The 24,262-nt window shown below is 37.6% G+C and overlaps 2 long non-coding RNA genes across 2 annotated transcripts in view; both read left to right on the top strand.

Annotated features, from left to right (window-relative positions):
- AGA-DT (AGA divergent transcript) overlaps positions 1-24,262 on the top strand; it is a 244,544-nt gene that overhangs the window by 107,021 nt on the left and 113,261 nt on the right. The gene's annotated exons all lie outside the window — the stretch shown is intronic.
- Positions 1,780-14,613, top strand: LOC139362273 (uncharacterized). Its single transcript, XR_011620784.1, has 3 exons — positions 1,780-9,044; positions 11,195-11,358; positions 14,166-14,613. It is a non-coding gene; the product is annotated as an uncharacterized lncRNA (long non-coding RNA).

Here is a 24,262-nt window from a genome sequence, read left to right as displayed (position 1 = left end):
TCATTTGATTCGAAAAATACTGAATATGTATACATACTGTAAATATGTTACCTGTATACACACAGGGGCACACATACATGCAGGTTTTCATCCATTATTCCTGGCTCATCACTCCCATAGCCTTTGTAACAGTTTTTATAATGTTGTGGCTCTTTAGGGCTCAGAAAACAGAAACTCTCTCTTACCTTCTCCTATCCTCCTGTCAGCAGCCCAAGACAGGACTCTAATCTTCTTCCAGCATTCTGATTGTGGGTTATAAGACCTCATTTCAGAAGGGGTCCTGCCCCGCAGCCTGGAAAAAGGTACACGCACAGAGAAGTCAAAAATAACCTGGACAAGCCTTGCTGGGTTTCTGTTCAGCCTATTAGTATTAGAGAATACCCTTTTTGTCCCATCATACTTCTCCATGGTGGTCAATTCTGTCTAGGCAGTGAAGTCTCCATAAAAGGCCCAAGAGGACAGGGTGCAAGAGAACTTCTGGATAGCTGAAAATGTGGAAGCTGAGAGGAAGGTGAAAAGAATTCATCTATGTCTGGGAGGTGGTGCACCCCAACTCCACAGGGTCAGAAGCTCCCGTGCTTGAGACACTTCTAGACCTTGCCTTGTGTATCTCTTCATCTGACGGTTCATGTGTATCCTTTAAAATATCCTTTGGCATAAACTGGTAAACATCATAAATGTTTTCTTGAGTTCTACGAGCCACTCTAGATAATTAATTGAACCCAAAGAGGAGGCTGTGGGAGTCCCCATTTGAAGCCAGTCCATTAGAGATTCTAGAGGCTGGGGTGTGCTGGTGGGAAGGAGAGGGTGGTTTTGTGAGACTGAGCCCCCAGCTTGTGGGATCAGAGGCTGTCTCCAGATAGAGAGCGGCTGAATTGAATTGAATTGGAGGGCAGCCAGCTGGTGTCTGCTGCAGAGTCGATTGCTTGCTTGGTGTGTGGGGAGAAAACCCCACACATTTGGTCACAGAAGTTTTCTGTGTTGATTGTGGTGGGAGAACAGAGGAAAAACACAGTTTGAGTTTTTCCACTATCACAAGTACAAATGAGGGCTTTTTTTTATTTTTTATTTTTTTTCAGTCCAGCTGCCAGTACACCACTGCCCTCCTACTTTATGAGATCTTTGTAGGTTCTATTCTCACTCTTTCAGATGCCTGGTGTATTTGTAATTTGTATCCTGTTATTTTTATCTTTGTATCTTTTTTTCCTATGGAAGAGAGCTCACACGAATGGAGAAGGGGAGGGGAATTAATATTTCCTAAGCATCTGCTATATACCAATTACTGTGCTTACTCTACATATTATTTAATATTCATAACTCAGTGAGTGAATTATTACTCTCATTTTCATGCTAGAAAACTGTGACTTGGAAAGGTTAAGTTACTTTTCTGTGGTCAAGTATACAAGAACTGAAGTTGAGGCCGGGCACGATGGCTCACACCTGTAATCCCAGCACTTTGAGAGGCCGAGGCGGGCAGATCATGAGGTCAGCAGATTGAGACCATCCTGGCCAACATGGTGAAATCCCATCTCTATTAAAAATACAAAAATTAGCTGGGTGTGGTGGCACGTGCCTGTAATCCCAGCTACTTGGGAGGCTGAGGAAGGAGAATCGTTTGAGCCTGGGAGTCAGAGGTTGCAGTGAGCCGAGATCGCGCCACTGCTCTCCAGCCTGGTGACACAGTGAGACTCCATCTCAAAAAAAAAAAAAAAAGAAAAGTTGAATTTCTTATATGTGACTACAAAGTCCACAGTCTTTCCAGCTGGTGAATGTGTCAGAAATATTGGCTTCTGGGTTCATTTAGAGCGGCTAATTTTGAAATGCTTTAGTAACTGATTCACATAGTTGCTTTGCTCATTTATTGATTACATAAGTTCTCAAGAAATAACTGGGTCCCCATCTGACAATGAGAACCACATTTAATGCCTTAAGGTAGGAATGAAAGAGGCAGACACCTGAACAGAGAGAGTAGGTGTGTGGAAGGCATTGTTTCCTAATCACAAGCATTTGAAAAAGGCTTTTTGGGGAAGCAGATATAGGCCTCTTGATGTCCAAGAAATCCTACCACATTCCTATTCCAGTTAAGGCTGAGTCTGGAAACAATGTTTAGTACCTGTTCTCATAAAGACCTTTCATACCATTTGAGCTGTAACTTAATAATGGAGTCTTTGTATAATAAAAGGGTAAAAATAGACATCTTTTTCTGTTAAATTTTGTTTTTGGTTAGGGAGGAAATAAACGTGAAGCTGTATCGAGGTTGTATTTGTCCTAATAAATTTTGCTTTAGATTCATTGACGTTCAAAGGTCCAAGTCTCCTAAATCTCAGCTCTGCTGTTTGTTACCTACTTAAATTACATTGGACCTGTTGATAACTAGCTCAGCTTTTTGGCCTCACTTTTCTCATCTATAGTTTCATTACTGTATGAATACTCACCTTACAAGGCTGTCTGGCTATAGATAATGTACATAGCCTCTCCAATCTACCTTTGTACCCAACTTCTACCACTTTCCTGTGGAATCCTTAACGTTAGTAAAACTTTTCTGCTCACTATTCTTTGATCAATCCTTTGGAATTCACTTTCCTGAAATGCTTCCTTTGCTCTTTGTCCCTTCAGTCTCCAACCTGAAGGCCCAAGTCAAGTTTAGTACCCTTCCCAGTCCAGGATAGCTGCTTTATATCTCTTCTATTCTCTTCTGAGTTTAGACTTGGTCTTCCTATCCTTTATCTATTTGTAATTATAAACCATCATTAGCATCTCTTGTAGCGCTGCTTTGTGCGGTTACACATATCTTTCCCTTTTCTTTCCAACAAGATTTTAATTACCTAGAGGTTGGGGCTGTTATGTTTCTTCACATTTCTCATAGAGTGCAACACACCTGAATAGTCTCAAACAGCAACAACATTAATATGTACTAACATTCATAATCTTTTCATGAGCATTGCGTACAGGACTGTGCACAGGGTGAATGTTTAATAAGTATTGCAGTAATTACTTATTACTTCTTTGCTAATTCTAGTATGTTCCAAGAATCCAACTTCTGCAGCACTTTTAGTCAGTTTCTTGACCTGCATAAATTCCCAAGAAAATTAACAAAAAGTTTGTTATGGTCTGAACTGTGTCCTCCCCAAATTGGCAGGTTGAAATCCTAACCCCCAGTATCTCAGAATGTGACTGTATTTTGAGACAGGGTATTTTAGGAGGTAATAAAGGTTAAGTGAAGTCATTAGTATGGGACTGGTGTCCTTATAAGGAGAGGAGATTAGAAGACAGGCACATACAGAGAAAGGACCACATGAAGATACAGGGAAAAGACACCTATCTACAAACCAAGGAGGGAGACTGTAGAAACCAACCTTGCAGACCTCTTAATCTTGAACTTCAATCCTCTAGAATTGTGACAAAATAAGTTTGCTGTTTAAGTCACTCAGTCTGTGTTTCTTGTTGTTTTGTTTTTGTTTTTGTTTTTTTCAGCCTGGCAAACTAATACATCATCTTAGAAGAGCAAGTTTGTCTGCATCTTTTCACGTTACAGCCTGCTTCCCTTTGGATCTGGCCCTTTCATTTAGGTTCTGGGAGGAGCCAATGAGTTTAATTGCTTAGAGGTCTTTTTGAGAGAGCACAGACAGGCAGGAGACCATGGTGGATACGAATGGATTTATTGCTCTGCAGTCAGACTTTTTTGACTTTGAACATCAGTTTCATCACCTGTTAGTTGTATATTCTTGGGCAAGTTAATAGATTTCTTGTTTTTGTTTTGCTTTTTATTTTGATTTGGAGTTTCACTCTTGTCACCCAGGTTTGAATGCGATGGTGCAATCTTGGCTCACTGCAACCTCCGCCTCCCAGGTTCAAGTGATTGTCCTGCCTCAGCCTCCCAAGTAGCTGGGATTACAGGCATGCGCCACCATGCCTGGCTAATTTTTGTATTTTTAGTAGAGATGGGGTTTTGCCATGTTGGCCAGGCTGGTCTCAAACCGCAGGTTATCCACCCGCCTTGGCCTCCCAAAGTGCTAGGATTACAGACATGAGCCACCACGCCCGGCCTTAAATTTCTTTTTTCCTTGGTTTCTTCATCTGAGAAATGGGGCCCATAATCACATATTTCTTATAAGGATGTGAAAATCAAATCAGTTTAAATATATTAGTGCTTAGAACAGTTCTTAATACATAGTAATTAGTAAACTCTAGCTATTATTTAAAGATTTTTACCTTTATTATGTGAAGTTATTTATTTTTGATGAATTGAATTATAACAGCCTAATTAAACAGTTTAGCACTGAAATTGAGAGACCCATTGCTTCTAACACATATTCCTGTATCCACTTGTATTCTTAAACAGGTTTAAAACAAAGAGCTAAATTATTGATTTCTCTGTTGTGTGTGGACATGTACAGACATACGTACATATTCATCTTTATTAACCCGAGAAGAAGTGACCTGTTAGCACCTCCTTTGTCACAGGAAAAACACACATTTCTATTGTCAAGTTTCCCTGGGCTCCCAAGCCTCCTTTGTTTGGGTACCTCAGTCACTGGGTCTTGATCCTGTTGAACTAATGAGGCAAATTGACTGTGTAGTTCCGTGTTGATGAATGGTCTAAGAGATGACTTCAATTGAATATTTTTCATTTTATTATCATGTTTTTCTTCTCAATTAGTGCTATAAAACCAAGGACACTCTTTCACTGGTGTTTCTGTGATTTGAGATTATTTCTGTTACCGCCTTTAGATTTGGTTTCCCGAGGGGGTTGCGGAACCGACTGCCTTTGCACATTGTGGGCATCTAATCAGTTATAATATGCTAATAAGTTTTAATATGGTGTGATCTTGTGTTTATAAGCACGAACCTTATTGTAAACGTCAAAATAATTCAGATCTTAATCCATCCCCTGTAGTGATACATTAATAAGGGCCATAGGAGCAAGTACTATAGGTGGTTAATTCTTAATGGATAAGGATCTTTTTGCTATTTGACTTGTAGATCAAAACCCAGAGAGACAATAAATAACCTGTATTTTAATTTCAGAATGGGATATTTGCTCTCCTCACAGCAAGGGAGAATTTCCCTTGAAAATCCTCATTTATTAGTCCACCATGACAGTACCAAGGACATGATAGGTTTTTCTACCCATGATTGTCAAATAAATAAATAGACGTATGCATCACTGTGTTACAATTATATGTAGTTGCAAAAGTAGTCTTTGAGCTCAGTAGTGTAGCACCACTGCTTTGCAGTTAAGAAAACTGAGGTCATAGAGGTTAAGTGACTTTGGATCATGGACAGATTACATCTAGAACGCAATTCATTGATTCCAAATCCAATTTTAATTTTGGAGCATTTTATTTTATTTTGAGACAGAATCTCACCCTGTTGCCCAGGCTGGAGTTCAATGGCCTGATCTCAGTTCACTGCAATATCTGCCTCCTGATTCAAGCAATTCTTATGCCTCAGCCTCCCAAGTAGCTGAGATTGCAGGCACCCACCACCATGCCTGATTATTTTTGTATTTTTAGTATAGACAGGGTTTCACTATGTTGGCCATGCTGGTCATGAAATAATTTTGGAACATTTTATACTACACCCTCTGTAATAATGATTTGAAGAAAGGAGGATAATTGTTAGATTTTAATTGCATTTGACATTGAAAATATGTTTTTTTGAGAAAAATAGGAAAAGTACACAATGTGACTAGTTATTTTTGGTATTTATTCCATAAGACCTTTCCAGTTGCTGCATATGTTTGTTAGCATTATGCAAGTCACTCCTCCCTATTTTTGTACTTCTTCATGAACTGACTTCCACAAGATAATTGATCACTAACTTTAATTCAAATGGAGCTTAAGACAAAATACAACTTAGCGTAATGTCCTACAGGTTCATCCATGGTGTTGCAAATGACGGAATTTATTTCCTTTTTAGAGGCTGAATAGTATTCCATTGTGTACATGTACCACGTTATCTTTATCCATTCATCCATCAATGGACACTTACGTCATTCCCTATTGTGAATAAAGCCGCAATGAACATGAGAATGCAACTGTCTCTTCGACATACTAATTTCAATTGCTTTGGATATATACCCAGAAATGGAACTGACAGATAATATGCTAGTTCTACTTTTATTTTGCGAGGAACCTCCATATCATTTTCCATAATGGCTGCACTAATTTATATTCCCATTAACAATGTACAAGAGTTTCCTTTTAGTGATGAATGTGTTAAGTAGTTTGATTTAATCATTCCACATTGTATATATTATCAAAAAATCACCTTGTACTCCATAAATATATACAACTATGATTTGTCAGTGAAAAATAATATGAATTTTAGAAACAAAATTAAAAACCCAAAATGCAATTTAGCGGACAGTCACTCCCAGTGTGACAAAATTTAACAAATCTGTATTTTATCTTGCCACCAGGAGGCAGCACAACCAAGCAATCCAATCTGTTTTCATTATCATTTTTTTTAATCAATCTGGAAAATTGAATAGTGTGCAGGCAAGTATAATATTGAATTGGTCGATATAACCTCTTATTACATCACCTCACTATCTTTTGCCATATAGGTTTACACTAGGACTTAGTGGTGCAAGAGACCACATCTTCAAGAAGCAAATGATGGAATCTCAATGACCACATCCACGATCTCCTGGTCTAAAAAGCATATGTTCTGTTTCTATGTATTTCTATTTCATCTAAGTCATTCAACTAATTCCTGGGGGTAGGGGAGAATCTCCTTTCAGGTGGCATTATGGTTTAGAGGACATATTATGAATTAGGCATGAGAAGTCTTGGCTTCTCCGTAAACTTGTGAGATCTTGGGATCTTGGCCTCAATCTAACACTCTTGGCCTCAACACTCTAGTATATAAAATGGGAGAGATGTGTGAAGGTAAATTTTCCTCTTATGATATCTTTATGAGGTAATATACTATGCTTCTAAAAAAGAGTTGGCAAGAAAAAAACGTGAGAATTCCTTTAGCCGCAAGACTGACAGGAGATCTCCAGGTTTCACTGTAGTCTAACTCATATCAGAAGAGTAATGGCTGAGTCAAAATATATCAGTTCAAAAATATGGCACAGAGTTTCTTAAAGCTGGAATGATCCAAGCAGAATACAAACTCAGTGTTTGTACCTCATGGTGGGTTTTAACATCTCTAGAATTCAATTCATATCTGTAGACTCTGAGGCACTTTGATGGAAGATTATTTCTGATATTTAGGAAACTGTCAGGCCGCCTCTTAGAGATTTGTAGTTGCTGTGATTGACAACTGGTTTCAGATATATATTTTCATTGCTTTGGTTAGGTGTGGGTATATATCAAAATGAATTGCTGAGTGCTATGAAATAAAAGAAAAGTGGTTTCTTCTACTTGTGTGATCTCTAAAGATCTTAAAAGAATTATTTGTAAAGCAAATTGGCTAAATATCATTTATAGCAACCAAAGGGAATTTTCTTTTTTTATATATAAAAAAGACAAGGGAATTAAACCAAAGGTCTTTGGTGTGCTAAAGACCTTTGAATGTGCACTAGTTTTGGAGTAAGCAAACTGCTATTGTATTTTTTCTTTATTGTCAGTATTCTAAGACCAATTTATTCAAGCCATCAGATGGCTTCTTTGTACTCACATAAAATGAAGTTATGTATGCTTCAAACCAATTCTCTATAATTTATTTGCATGGAGCTTTATTCACACTATTATTATTATTTTCATCAAGGATAATTGGGGTACAGGAATATTTAGGATTTGGACAAAAAATATAAAAAACCGTATTTACTGACTTTACTCAAATTGATATTCTATCTTTTGAGCTTAACTCACATTTTGTAAAATTTTAAAGGCTTATTTTCAAAATGAAGAATAGATACAAAGAGGACCAAACAGCAAAAACTTCTCTCTTTCCATTAGGGAATGCTGGATTCCATTAAGGTAAGACATTTTTTGATGAAGTACAGCAGTATATTCACCTGTCAGCCAAAAGGCAAAACTTCTATTTCTTTTCTTGTTATTGATCTTGGAAGCCTGTATCATTTGCAAAAATATAATTCTTAACTTTTTGACATCCATTTTCTTTTTTTTTTTTTTTTTTTTGAGGCGGAGTCTTCACTCTGTCGCCCAGGCTGGAGTGCAGTGGCGCGATCTCGGCTCACTCCAAGTTCCGCCTCCTGCGTTCACGCCATTCTCCTGCCTCAGCCTCCCAAGTAGCTGGGACTACAGGCGCCCGCCACCACGCCTGGCTAAGTTTTTTGTTGTTGTTGTTGTTGTTTTGTTTGTTTTTTTTTGTTTTTGTATTTTTAGTAGAGACGGGGTTTCATTGTGTTAGCCAGGATGGTCTGGATCTCCTGACCTTGTGATCCGCCCTCCTCGGCCTCCCAAAGTGCTGGGATTACAGGTGTGAGCCACCGTGCCCGACCTTCACATCCATTTTCTACAGTGTAAATTTTTTTTTCTTCATGATAATACTCTAAAACACTGTTTGTCCAATTTACAATAAGATCTCCATGGACACAATGACTTTGCTTTCCGCAGGTTGGCCAGTGAACCAGATCAGTGCCAGCGGAGAAGCATATTGTAGCGCTGCCATTGATACCGGAAGCGGGGCAGGGAAGTGCCGGGTAGAGGAGGGCATGGTCCCTGGTTAGGGCTCCACCCCCAGGGACCTAGGTGAGGACAGGCACTCCCGCCTTCCTGCCCAAATGTTGCATTTCCCAAGACCACCCTGGCCCACCACGCCCCCATACTAAACCTATAAAAACTCGAGACCCTAGCGGGCAGACACACAAGCGGCTGGAGGTCGTGAGGATCACGTCTGTGGAGGAAGACACAAGTGGCCGGTTGTTGAGAGCGCGCCAGCGGAAGAGCACGCGACAGGCACCGGCGGGAGGAGGCGGACTTGGCTGGGGCAGTTGGAGGAGAGTCGGGACCAGGGAGCATGTCAACTCCAGAGGAAAACCATCTCCCTTCTGGCTCCCCCATCTGCAGAGAGCTCCTTCCACTCGATAAAACTTTATACTAGGCCGGGCGCGGTGACTCACGCCTGTAATCCCAGCACTTTGGGAGGCCGGTGGGGGGCGGATCACTTTAGGTCAGGAGTTTGAGACTAGCCTGGCCAACATGGTGAACCCCGTCTCTACTAAAAATACGAAAATTAGACAGGCATGGTGGCACACTCCTGTAATCCCAGCTACAGCTACTCGGGAGGCTGAGGCAGGAGAATCGCTTGAACCCAGGAGGCGGAGGTTGTGGTGAGCCGAGATCGCACCATTGCACTCCAGCCTGGGCAAAAAGAGCGAAACTCCCTCTCAAACAAACAAACAAAGAAACAAAAAACTTTGCATTCATTCTCCAAGCCCACGTGTAATCCGTTTCTTCCCATAGAGCAAGGCAAGAACCGGGGATACAGAAAGCCCTCTGTCCTTTGCAATAAGGCAAGGGTCTAACTGAGTTGACTAACACAAGCCGCCTATAGAAGGCAGACTAAAAGAGCACCCTGTAACACACGCCCTCTGAGCCTTCAGCTGTAAACATTCACCCCTAGACACTGCCGTGGGGTTGGAGCCCCACAGCCTGCGGGTCTGTATGCTCCCACAGAGGTCTGAGCAGCCGGGCACTCAAGAAGCGATCCATACGCCATCGCACGCCCTGTGAGGGCGACAAGGGAACTTTTGCCGTTTCACTATAGCAGCACCACACACCTCTTTTTAGGGAATGAACTTATGGTTGTAACAAAGATAAAATCACTGCAGAAAAAAAAAAAAAAAAAATCCCAAAATATCATGTTAATCAAACACAAAGTACAAAAGGCACTGGATTAATGTTAGAAACTTGATTGGGTTTGCAACTGAGAGAGAATCACAAGGAATGAGAGCACATTTCCCTTTCTTCATTGTTATGAGAATTGTTAGTGTACTTCAAACGTATACTATTTTTAGTCCTTTTAAAATCATTCAGAGCCTCAGTCCAGCAAGATTCATTTTAGAGGCACTGGTTCCTTAACAGCTAAACTCAAAATATGTTGTCGGAAAGAAATGGCATTATGGAACACATCGTGTTTAAATACGCGACGTGTTGAAGAGCGTGTCTTGGTTCTTAATCTTGAGATCCACAGCAAATGTGGATGCTGATATGCAAGATTCAGAGTATATATTAACCTCCTTTTCCTTTTAGTGGCAAGAAATTTAAGATGGAATTTAGATTTCAGAAAACATAACTGGTAACGTATATAGCACTGAGAAAGAAACAATCGTCCCTTTATTGGAGTGATTCTGTAGGTTTTATTTAGTTTTCTTACTGCAAGGCTCCTTCCACCACCATCACAGTGATTTTTGTTGGACATAGCTTGAAATCCTCCATCAGAATTAAAGAAGGAACAAACAAATCCCCTTTCCTGCTATAGAACAAAAGCAAACAAACAAAAGAAGCCCTACAACCCTCCTGCTGGTTCCATCCCTCTGCTGGCCTCCTGCAGCTTGGTTCCTGCTGTTCTATCCCTAAGCCAACTGCAGGCAGGCTGACCATCTGCTGCTAGGTCACAGCTGCCTCTTCAAAATTAGGCTCTGGTTCCTCTGTCCCATTTTAAACGCCTGATTATTGTTATCTGTTCCTTTTACCATCTGCTGAAAAGCTGCCAAAACAGGTCTCTATTTGGAATCATTGGTCTTGAATATTCCTTTAAGACATATATATCTCATCTCTTATTTTCTAGACAAGTATCATACACACAGAGTTCTTTCCTAAAGTAATGGTCCCTTCTCTGATAGAATCCAGACTCTCAAGTAAGTGTTTGAGAATTACTAATATATACCATATTAAGTTTCACACTATAGATATTATTTTTTTTGCTAATAAAAGTGAATGCTCTCATATTTGATTTTTCAATTTTGTTTTCAGTCACTGATAGGACATTTGGGCTTAGTGTTTTTGTGTTACATTAAGAACATGAAGTCACAAATGTAGCTAGAGAAGTGACAAAGCATGGGATTTTTTGTTTGTTTTTTTTTGGTTTTTTTTTTGTTTTTTTGAGACAGAGTCTCGCTCTGTTGCCCAGGCTGGAGTGCAGAGGCGCGATCTCGGCTCACTGCAAGCTCTGCCTCCCGGGTTCATGCCATTCTCCTGCCTTAGCCTCCCAAGTAACTGGGACTACAGGTACCCACCACCATGCCCAGCTAATTTTCTCTATTTTTTAGTAGAGATGGAGTTTCACAGTGTTAGTGAGGATGGTCTCGATCTCCTGATCTCATGATCCGCCCTCCTCGGCCTCCCAAAGTGCTGGGAATTACAGGCGTGAGCCACAGCACATGGCCAGGAAATTTTAAAGAATAATTAAAGAACATTGCTGGGCAGATCTCCTGAGGTAGGCTAATTCTTGGATAAGTTAACATGGCTCCTTCAGAAGAGCTCTTTCTTCTTCTTCCACATTCTTCCACAGACAGAATATCTGTGGGCTTCAGGTTCCTGGGGAACATCTTTTAATAATGATGTTTGATAGTACAGCCTACAATTGTCTATTTCAAAATGTAGCATTTTTTCATATCTCATAAAATTCAAGGGCATAGCACTAAATTTTAATTTGATAAAGCCATTTCTATAGAGATCTAAGATAAGATAGCCTAGACACATTGTATTCCAAAGATCTGTTTTAGGAATAGAATACTAGAGACTCATTATGTTTAATGTAAAACACTTAGGTACTTCTGACTTTTCTAGTGATCACACTAAAAAGAATACAAAGAAACAAGCACAATATATTTTGGGCTGGGTGTGGGTGGCATGCACCTGTAGTCCCAGCTACTCGGGAGGCTGAGGCAGGAAAATTGCTTAAATATGGGAGGCGGAGGTTGCAGTGAGCCGAGATCGTGCCACTGCACTCCAGCCTGGTGACAGAGTGAGAGTCCGTCTCAAAAAAAAATTATATGTATTTCATGTACCCAATGCATCCAAAATATTATTTCAACATATAATAAACAGAAAAGTTATAAATGCAATATGTTAATTCTTTTCTTGGGTAATCTAGTGTGTATTTTACACTTACAGAACATCTCAATTGATACTAGTGATATGTGAAGTGCTCAGTAGCTGTATGGATCTGGTGGCTACTGAATTGGACAGGGCAATTCTAGAGGAATAACTGGCTATTATGTCTCTTGTATGGCTCCTTTTAAAAAGCTCAGGGCCAGGTGTGGTGACTCACACCTGTAATCCCAGCACTTTGGGAGCCTGAGGTGGGTGGATCACTTGAGGTCAGGAGTTTGAGACCAGCCTGGCTAACATGGTGAAACCCTGTCTCTACTGAAAATACAAAAATTAGCCAGGCATGGTGGTGCATGCTTGTAATCCCAGCTACTGGAGTGGCTGAGGCAGGAGAATAGCTTGATCCCAAAAAGGCAGAGGTTGTAGTGAGCCGAGATTGTGCCACTGCACTCCAGCCTGCGCGGCAGAGTGGGACTGTCTAAAAAAACAAAAAGAAAAACATACAAAAAATCAGATATTTCCAGTGTGTTTGACTAGTGCTGTATGACATTGAGATGGTTGAATTCAAATGTAGGTAGCAAAATTGCATTATTTTAGAAAAGTTGAAAGCTCAATTTGTCTTCTCACTCAGATAGGTAGTCATTAACACAGAAATCTATATACTGGTAAGTTGTAAAGTTTTTTTACTCCCACTTCGGGTGATAAAGATGATAGTTAACTTGAATTATCTCAGCAATTATTTCCTTTCAGAGGTGCAAGTTGGGCAATTTATTACTGCTGATATTGTTTAGGCTGTCACAATTTTTAAGATCATGTATATCCTACGAGACTTGAAATAACCTTCCAAAATTTAGGTTATTACCTTTGCGAATTCACTATAGTAGGAATTAACTTGGTGATACATTTAAATCAGTCAAGAATCACATTTTTCTTATAAAGTTAATTTGTATAATAACACACTTAAGAGTAAAATAAACAGAGAGTACAATGACATACAATAAGGAGTTAAAAACAAATTGCTACTTTCTATGGAAAGAAAAGTAGTAAGTTTAATGGTGAAATTCCCTAGAAAACCACACAACTTAACATCTTATTCTTGCCAAGTAGCATGACCTCTTTAAAAGCTCTCATCTCATTTCCAAAAGGAAATAGAAAATCAATGAAAACATCAACAAGTAAAGTAAGCTAGGTGCTTCAAAGAGGAAATAGAAAATCAATAAAACACCCAGCAAAGTGAGTTCTATAGTAACATTTGTAAATGAAATTAATATATGTTAGAAAGAGAATGTGTGTGTGTGTGTGCAATGAACAGAATCACTTAATGTACACTATTATAGCAAAGTTAATTCCTCAGAGAGTTCATGCTATGATGCTTTTCTTGGGTTGCATTTGAAGCAAAGAAGGGATAGAATTAACATGAATGCTTTATGATATATTTAGTTAGTAGATCCATTATTGTAATTTAAGTTGTATTTATACTTAATAATGCTTATTTTATATTTTATTTAGATTGAGTTTTGAAACAAAACTGGATATAGGATGGTAAAACCTAGAAATTTCATTTCCATCAATCTTCCTAATACACTCATGCACCGCATAATGGCGTTTCAGTCAATGATGCACTGCATATATGACAGACCCCAGATTATAATGGATCAGAAAACTTCCTATTGCCTCATGACATCATAATCAATGCATTACTCACGTTTGTGGTGATGTTGGTGTAAACACACCTGCTGTGCTCCCAGTCTTATGAAAGTATTACACATAGAATTCAGTACATAATATTTGATAATAAATCACTATTTTACTGACATATATTTACTATACTATGCTTTTATCATTATTTTAGAGTGTACTCCTATATACATATGTATATATACTGTTAAATAGTATAATTAATAACATGAATGAACAGTTAGTACTAATACTATTATTATGAGTGTATATATACACTCTTAATTATAGTTAATTAGTACTAATTAATACTAATTATTATGAGTGTATATAATTTATATAATATATAATTAATATAATTAGTACGAATACTAATTATAAGAGTGTATATATATTTGTGTATATGAGTGTATATATACACAATAATTAGTATTAATTTGTACTAATTAATTATATTAATTATATATATTGTATAAATTATATTAATTAATATATATGTATACTGTTTGTTAGCTTCAGGCAGGTGCTTCAGGAGGTTTTCCAGAAGAAGGCATTGCTATCACAGCAGATGGCAGCTCCATGCAGTGGGACAAGATGTGAAACTAGAAGATGCTGGTATTGATGATCCTGGCCCTGCGTAGGCCTAGGCCAATATATGTATTTGTATCTTAGTCTTTAATAAAGTTTAAAAAGTAAAGAAAAAAATGGAAAAACAATTGTAGAATAAAGATGTAGAGAAACTAGTCAAAAGTTAAAAAATAAAGTTTCTAATAATGTTACAGTAAGTGAATTGATTATTAAAGAAAGAAAAATTGGATCACGCGAATGTAGTAAAGCCTAAGTGCATAGTGTTTCTGAAGGCTACAGTGGTGTATGGTAACATCCCAGATCTTCACATTCTGTCATCCGCATTCACTGAGTCACTTAGGTCAATTTCCAGTCCTGCAAGCTCCATTCATCCTGAGAGCCCTTTACAGGTGTACCATTTTTAATCTTTTATACCACATTTTTTACTGTACCTTTTCTGTGTTTAGACATGTTTAGAGACACAAATAATTACCATTATGTTCTAATCGCCTACAGTATTCAGTAGAGTAACATGCTGTACAGGCTTCTAGCATAGGAGTAAAAGACTGTATCATACAGCCTAGGTGTGTACTAGGCTATACCACCTAGATTTGTGTAAGTACACTTTTGTTGTCTTGATGTTCACATAACAACTAAATTGCCTAATGTTGCACTTTTTGGAACATTAAGTGATTCATCACTGTATTTAGAACCATTCTGATCAAATGTTACATTTGGATTTTTCTTCTGTGTTTAGTCACAGTATAAATTTTACCACATTTTATTCATATATTTAAAAGACAATGCCAGCTTCATATGTTCTATGAAGCTTCATATATTTATAGAACAAGGCTTAAATATGAATAAGAATCTAATTCCTTTTAAGTAACTTTTAATCTATATAATTTATAATGACTTTTAAATTACCTCCAGATATTTTTAAATGGTAAAACCTTTGGAATTATGAAATTGCATTCTAAGTTTAATGTAGTTAGTACTTTGGTAACTTTGATACTGTAGGATGGGCAATAAAATAAATGTATCCTGAAAAGATTTTTTTAATTCCCATTTTAATCAAGAAAATGTGAGATATTAAGATTATACTGCCATTAAGATAAATTCAAAAGCTTCATTTACTTTTTAAAATAAACTTTTCATTTTAGGAGAGTTTTATATTTATAGAAAAATCATAAAGATAGTACAGAGAGTTCACATATAGCCCACTCCCAGTTTTCTCTATTTATCTTAGACTGCTATGGTATATCTGTTACAATTAATGGACCAGTATTGATACATTATTTTAAAAGTTTATGTTTTACTCATATTTCCTTGGGTTTACCTAGCATCCTTTTCTCTGCGTAAAGATTTCATCCAGGATGCAGGATTATATTAGCTGACATGTCTCCTTAAAATCCTCTTGGATGTAACAATTTCTTATGCTTTTCTTGTTTTTAGTGGCCTTTCATAGTTTTGAAGGTTATGGCCACGTACTTCATAGACTGTCCCTCAGTCGTGCCTGTCAAATGTTTCTAATGTTTTGGGGAGGAAAACCAGAGGTAATGTGCCATTTTCATCACATTACCTCAGGGGAACATGCTATCAACAGAAGTAATCACTGTTGATGTTGCCATTGATTACCTGACTAAGAATAGTGTGTGGCAATTTTCTCCAATGGGAAGTTTCTCTGCCTACTCCCCCTTTCTATACTATATCCTTTAGGAAAAAAACGTCATTAGTGCAGTTCTCACTTAGGGAATAGGGAGTCATGTTCCACCTCCTTGAAGATGGAGGGTCTTCATAAGTTGTTTGGCATTTTCTGAATAAAAGATTTATCCCTTCTCTTCTATTTATTTGTTTCATCATTTTTAACAGTATGATTAACAGTATAATTTCACTTGGTATACAATTTATATATTAGCTTTTGCAAACAAAAAAAGTCAGAATCTCAGTGGCTTACCTCAAAACTCATGGACATTTATTTAATACTTGGGGATATAATTCTATACTACTTTATGTTGTTGCTTGAATTGTCTCTGCTTTAGCTACTGTGTCCCTTTGACACACACCGCATCACCGTATGGGGGGTGTGTGTGTGTGTGTATGCACATGTTTTAATTTTTTAGTTCTTCCTTACTTTATGGCACTAAAGGATACTCTAGGTTTCTCTTCTATGTTTCCTACCCCAAGCCTAGAATCCACCATTTCTCCAAGGATCCCTTGTTCCTTTTGTTTCAGGATGGTATTAGAAACAGAGACCTAGGAACTTTATATGCTCATTGCTGCTGGGTGTCATTGTTTCTAGGACTCTCAGCTGACACAGCAAGGAAATACACACACACATTTACTTTTTTGATCCCTGTTTTCCTGTGTGTTTTGGCTGCATGCTAGACAGAGAGGCTATATTAGTACTATATTTTATTTGTGGACTGCATGTTTCAATAGGTTAATAATGATATGCTACCCATAATCCCCTCTCCTCTCCATACTAGCCTCATTTTATGGGTGGAGTCACTATTTTGCTAATTTGGTTTTAAATGGAGACTTTAAATTTTTTGGTCAGACAGACCTCTTAAAAATAATGGTCATCTAACAAAGGAAAATGATAGCGGTTTGTACCAGTTTTTTATAAAGGGAAGGAAGGAAAATTAGCCTGACTTGTGAAGTGAAGCTTAAGGATGGATAAAGTGTTTACGCTCATAAGCAAATCATAAAGTCCATTTTCTTGCTCTTGTGATTATTTTGGGTCTTTCTACAAAAAGTTTCATTTTCTAGCTCATGTTACACCATGCGCAGTTTTGATGACTGCAATATGGTGTTACTGCTTTACCAAAGGTAAATATTCATGCCTCATTTTTCCAACCGTATTTAAGCTGGTCTGTGAAGCTTCGTTTTTCATTTCACTCTTTATTTAACTTGGTATACAATTTATGTATTAGCTTTTGCTAACAAAAAAAGTCAAAATCTCAGTGGCTTACCTCAAACACTTGTTTTTGCCTGCTTGTCTCTGTACATCTTCTCATTCTGAGACTCAGGGGTAGGGGAGCCTCCATGTGCCTAATGCTGTGCTCGTGGTAGAGAACCAGGAATACGAGCCCTGCTGAGCCCGTTGCAACCACATTTAAAGCTTCTGCTTGGATGCAGAAAGTGGCATATGTGCTCTCATTCTGTTGGCCAAAGTCCAAAGTCAATGCGTCACACAGGATCATCTACTCGCATAGGAAAGTTATGGGAAAATGGCAAAGGATGTAGAAACAGACTCCAGAGAGTGAATGAGGAAACACACACAATAACCCACCCTCAGAAACTTCGCCTAAATACTTACGCATTAGAATTACACCAGCTATACATGTCAGAAAGACCAAGAGAAAATGGCTTAAAACAAAGGAGAAGTTTCTGTCTCTCTCACCCAAATGAGTGGTCCATGCTCAGTATAGACCTTCACACTGTTGAGGACGGAAGCTCTTTCTACGCTGTTTCTCAGCTGTACGTGATGGTGTGGTTTAAGATGATTCCAGGCAGTAGTATGGAGGAAGAGATGGTGAAACAATGCATCAGATGTTTTTTCAGAAGGGTTCAGAAAACTGCTAAGTAATAATTTTATTTACATTTTATTGGGCAAAACATAGTCACATGATTATACATCAGTGCAAAGGAGACTTGAAAATATGGTCTTACTCTTTGTTTCTCTGTGCCTAGCTAACATTTTTATTACTGTGGAAGATGTGGAGAAAGAGTTTGGGATGAAAACATGTCAAAAGACTTGGGTCAAAGTTCTTTGAATGAATCAGATAAAGTCTGAAGAATTATGGAACATAAGGTAATCAACAAAAGACCAAATGAAAGGCAGAAACAGGTAAAGAAAATTCAGAAAATGATGGTTCAATTGAGTGGAAAATGCAATGAGGTAACAACAGGTAACAACAGACTTTGAGCAGACAAGAGAGATGGCTGGAGGATGGAAATCACTTTGAATTTTTGTAGGAGATAGGTGCAAATCAGGTTCTCAAAGAGTTAAAGTTCAGTATTTTTCTGCTAACGTAACGTCTCAGGAATCTTAAGTTAACCACAATTGCCCCAAACTGGTTTCAGTTCTTCTTATGACTTTTCATTTAGATTTGTTTTAAGTAATTTATTTCCTCTGGTATTCTAATCAAATGGCTTAAAAAGGATCTCTGAAATTCCTGAAGTATGCTTGGCTGTTCAAATATTTTCTGAACAAATTAATGGACTTGCAAATCAGACAAAAGAGGAAAAGTTAGGCTGAGACTGCATTGTGTGCTCTGTAAAGCCAGAGAATGAAAGGATGCACTGTGTACCAAGACATTGACTTAGGACAGTATATGTGAATACACCTTCTCATAGCAATAAGCAAATGTTGGTTTAAAAATAATGGTAGCACATTAGAGCATAATGGAAATTTTATACTGATAATTTCATTTACAGTATTTAATTCAGGAACATCTCTATGAATATAGGCACTCTTGATATGTTTCATATCTGTGTTCTTATACTTTGATACATATCCCTCATCTTTTATAAATGGTATTTAAGATACATCCTAATATTTCTGAAGTATCCAGGGATATTTTTAAAGTGTGGGTGATGTATAAATCACCAGCTAGTTGTATCTGGTGTGTTTTATTTTGTGCTTGAGAATGGCATTGCAATTCTTGCCAGTGACTATAGAGTAGTCATTTTTTAGTTAATCGGTTTTAAGAAAGTTTAATGATTACTGTAAGCACTTAAACAGACAGCAGGTTAGGCTTGACGTTTATTTGTTTATTTCTTAACGTTTCACCCTCTTGGTCTTTTATTCTTTTATAAGTTTTATTTTATTTTAGTGTATGAAGTGAATGCAGACCATTCTAGCATTGTACATCTGGGGGACTACCATGACCTTTAGAACAGCAGCGTCAGAGGAGTCTGGGGAAATATATGCTTTGAACATTTAATAACACCGCTGCCGTGACTTAGTGAATATTTCCATGCCTGTGTATTATGAAAATAGAGCACTGGGACCATGGTTGAAAAGTTCAAAAACACAAAAGCTGAAGAATACATGGCATTCCAAATGTCTGCATGACTGTTCTGTGAGATGTTTAGTTCTACTTTGCTAGAGCCGGGATTATTTAAACCTTGGTCCTGTAGTTTATAACAAGAACAGCTGAAACAGTGATTATTTCATATTTGAGATGACTCTATAATGTAAAATGCTTTTTAAATACTCAAGTTTAATCAACAGTGTGTTCATGTAAACATTGTTATAAACTCATGATCAGTGTTTTAGAAATAACCTGAATTAATTCTTTTGAACTAGATGTGTTTCGAGAGAGTTTTTGTTTGTTTGTTTGTTTTCTTTTCTGACAAAGGCCTTTGGAAGAATGAGCTCCTTCCTCCACACCTTTATTTATTTTATTTTTTTTAAGCTATGCTCAGGAGAATGAACATTTCTTCTTTGCAGTTGATAACAGCATTTACAAGGTATACAGCATATAGGGTTGTTCCAAATTCCTTCCCCAAATAACCACGCTTGCCAAATAGCTTTGACTTTGCAAAAACATTGCATTGTTGGAAAAATGCCTAATATGAATCTTTCCCAAACTTTTGGTTGGGGAAGCAAATATGTGGAATAATGCTCAGAGCCATTTGCTGTTCAAAGGATTTCAGATCCTCCATCCAGCCCCACAGATACTAAGCCTTTGCCACAGTTTTAGCAGCATGCTTGGCTTTTTTGACAGCAGGAATAGCTCTTTGGCCCACTTTCTCTTCTAAACTTTATCTAAACTTCAAACTCTTTGGCTTTTTTTCCCTCTTTTGCTAAAGCTAGTGATCACATGCTGAATAAATAGTCTATAAACCATGATCTCCTGTCCTGTCAGGCTTGTTATCCAAACTCAAAACCAGCAGTGTCAGAAACCTGCCTGATAAGTATTCCCAGGTAGATTTGCTAACTACTTCCCCCACTGGTTACCATCATCATTGCTTACATACTTCCAGAACTCCCTCGTAGCACATTGACTATATTTGGAAGAACTAATTGGTGGTTCTGGTGTCTTTGTTAGGAAAAAGTGACACTTTTTGAAGTTAATAAAAATCTCTTCAGCTACAGCCTTTTTTCAGATGTAACAAAACATTGTTTGAACAAATATGTTCTCAGTAGTAGTGACAGTTCATTTCTACTTTTCCTAGCCATCAACATCTTAGGAAAGAAAATGGTAGGAGAAGTTCCTTAAAGACATAAAATTAGTTTTTGAATAATGGCAGCTCGTGATAGAAAATTACTTTTCAAATCAAGAACTCAATTAAATTAGGTTCCAATTGGATAACATCAGCATTTTTATAATGTCTTTAAGTAATATATTTTTCAGTTGATCTTAAGCAACTTTTAATATCTATTTCAATTCTGTACAAACATTTTTTACTATATTAATGACTCTTGGAGGAAAGAAGCATATTTATCAAATATCACAATTAAGAAAGTGACTCTGTGATTACTCAGGTGTGACATCAGCAAAACTAAAAAGGGTTCCCTTCAGCATTTACTAATAGGATTTTCTTGTGAGGCAATGAGAAGCGAGAGATCATGCTCTTTGGGGACAGAAAGTGTATCTGAATACAACAGAGCTTGAATTATTCAGCAGTGACTGAGAATTCAGTAAAGTCTTTCAATATTTGAACTACAGTACAAGATGTACTTGTAAAAATGTCTTTGTTTCCCATTTGTAAATGTTAAACATATTCTTGTTTAGTGGGTGGAAAAAGGATAAATATAATCCATTCAATATAGTGCAATGCCAATGGGTGGCTCGGTGCACTTGCTTCTCCCTCCTCCATTGTATCTGTTATCTACTCTCAGTTCACCCTCATACACATAATACCTAATTAAAATACATTGATAACCTGAAGACTTATAAAAAAAGTAATTTGGATGCTACTACTATTTTATAAATTATGATTTTGATAATATGGGAAAATAAAAAAGTTTATTCATAGAAATCTCTGCTGCTTTTCAGAAGCCTTATTTTTCTGTATTAAATTAATTAGTTAATTTTTTTGAGACGGAGTTTCACTCTTGTTGCCCAGGCTGGAGTGCCATGGTGCGATCTCAGCTCACTGCAACCTCTGCCCGTTGGGTTCAAGCAAGTCTCCTACCTCAGTCTCTTGAGTAGCTACTCAAGATTACAGACATACACCACCATGCCTGGCTAATTTTTTGTATTTTTAGTAGAAATGGGGTTTCTCCATGGTGGTCAGGCTGGTCTTGAACTCCCGACCTCACGTGATCCACCCACCTCGGCCTCCTAAAGTGCTGGGAATTACAGGCGTGAGCCACCACGCCTGGCCTATTTTTCTTTCTTTTAAAAATTTAGATACCTATGTTTATTATTTTTTTTAATTTATCTTTTATTTTTTTATTTTTTTATTTTTTTTTTGAGACGGAGTCTTGCTCTGTCACCCAGGCTGGAGTGCAAGTGGCCAGATCTCGGCTCACTGCAAGCTCCGCCTCCCGGGTTCACGCCATTCTCCTGCCTCAGCCTCCCGAGTAGCTGGGACTACAGGCGCCCGCCACCTCGCCTGGCTAGTTTTTTGTATTTTTTTAGTAGAGACGGGGTTTCACCGTGTTAGCCAGGATGGTCTTGATCTCCTGACCTCGTGATCCGCCCGTCTCGGCCTCCCAAAGTGCTAGGATTACAGGCTTGAGCCACCGTGCCCAGCCTAGATACCTATTTTTAAATGTGAGTAGAAAATATTAAGTGATCTAGTTCCTTTGTTTTCTTTTTAGTCTAGTGAACTACCAAATTCAGTTGATCTTTTTTTGCATAATCAAAAGTGATCCATGAAAATATTAAATCTAAGCAGGGAGAAGAATATTTGAATGAGAAGTTGTGCTAGTAGTATGTACATTAACCCAGTAAAATTTATAAATCAGTTGACTAAAAAATTCACCTAAGCATAACTAACTTGACAATTTTGAATATGTAAATTATTAGCGCTTTTTCCACAAGTATATCATATTTCCAAAATATTCAGCACTAAAAATTATAAGGTTAAAATGGGACTTTATCAAATTCATAAATATCTTGAATTAAGATGTAAAATAAATTATTTTTATTATTTGAAGCATTTGTTAATTGCACCGTTTACTCAACAAAAATGTATTGGGTTTCTTTTTTGTAGCAGGCACTGCATAAAGCATAAGTGAAGTGCATAAAGTATTACTTTACTTTATGAATTAAAGATAGGTGAGATGTTCCTCCAGCCTTCAATGACTTTACAGAATTAAAATATTTCTTAATTAAAAAAAGAACAGCTTAAACCAAGTAAAAGCCCAAACCAAAGGAAACAAAAATGAACAGAAGACAAAATTCACTGAGGGATTAGCACCAATAAACACACAGGTGTGTTTTCTCACCTGTTTTGTGGGATTAAACTGAAGCACTGTTTTCACGAAGTGGATTATTTAGTCTTAAGAAACCCCACGTTTTTTAGTTTGCATAAAAGCTGTTGAAACAGGTTAAATAAAAAGTAGTGTTCATTTCACTAGAGATCAATGACTCAACCTGACACTTGTTTCTAATGGTCAGCAAATTTTATTTTCAATGTGTGTATTACTTTTTCGTAATCTCAAACCAAAGTTTGCTAATCTTCATCAATCTCCTGAGTATTTAATATAGTAGAAATGACTTGTTTTGAAATATCAGAGCATGTCATGATGGACCTTAATTGTGTGCTGCTACAATAGAATACCACAGACTGGCTAATTTTTATTGAACAGACATTTATTTAGCTTACAGTTCTGGAGGCTGGGAAGCCCCAGATCAAGGGGCAGGCATCTTGTGGGGCCTTCTTGCTGTGTCCTAACATAGCAGAAGGGATGACATGCACAAGAAGGAGGAAGAAAGAGAGAGAGCACGCACTCGCAGGCACTTGAGAGAGTGAGAGAAGGGGTCTGAACTCATCCTTTTATAAAGAAACCAGTCTCTCAATGATGACATTAATCCTTTTAAGAAGGGAGAGCCCTAAGGACCTAATCATCCCTTAAAGGTTCCATCTCTCAACTCTGTTGCATTGTGGATTAAGTTTACAACACATGAACTTTGGGGGACTCATTGAAACCCCAGAAGGAACCTATGTTTAATCTTTGTACTATGAAATTTTCCTTAAAAAATTAAATCTAAAAAAATCGTAGCTAATAGGTGAAGAATTATCCTATTATCACACTGTTATAAATTGTATTTCTTTATTGCTAATGAAGTTCAAATAGTTTTCTTTTTGTTTTATTTTTCACTGACACATAATGATTGTTCATAAAATAATTAAATTTTGCAAATACTATCTTTAAGTCTTTGTGTTGAAACTAAAGACCAAAATACAAATGTTTAAATTGGAATGACCTAGATATATAAATATGAAATCGAGGACTTAGATCCTGATGGATTAAAATGGGTTGGCAAATTTCTTCTGTAAAGGACCAGATAGTAAATATTTTAGGCTTTACAGGCCATATGATCTCTGTCCCAGCTACGTAACTTTTTGTAGTACTGAGAAATCTTCCACCAACAATGCTTAAATGAATAGACATGGATGTGTTCTTTTTTTTTTTTTTCTTTTTTGAGACAGAGTCTGGCTCTGTCACCCAGGCTGGAGTGCAGTGGCGTGATCTCGGCTCACTGCAAGCTCTGCCTCCCGGGTTCATGCCATTCTTCTGCCTCAGCCTCCCAAGTAGCTGGGACTACAGGCACCCACCACCATGCCCGGCTAATTTTTTATATTTTTAGTAGAGTCGGGATTTCACTGTGTTAGCCAGGATGATCTCGATCTCGTGACCTCGTGATCTACCCGCCTCGGCCTCCCAAGGTTGTGTTCTAATAAAACTTTCTTTATACAAGCAGGCTGGGTACTGGATTTGGCCTAAAGGATATAGTTTCCCAATCCCTGGATTAAAACATACATTGAGTGGATAGGCATTTTTGTTAACCATAAATGTGACTGTGTCTTTGCTGATAAGTCATTGCTTCAAAGACTGAGATTCATTAACTGTT

This window comes from Macaca nemestrina, chromosome 3 (assembly GCF_043159975.1).
Source record: "Macaca nemestrina isolate mMacNem1 chromosome 3, mMacNem.hap1, whole genome shotgun sequence".
Lineage (NCBI taxonomy): Eukaryota > Metazoa > Chordata > Mammalia > Primates > Cercopithecidae > Macaca > Macaca nemestrina.
Note: the sequence above shows the minus strand (reverse complement) of the source record. Positions and strands in the feature narration are given on the sequence as shown.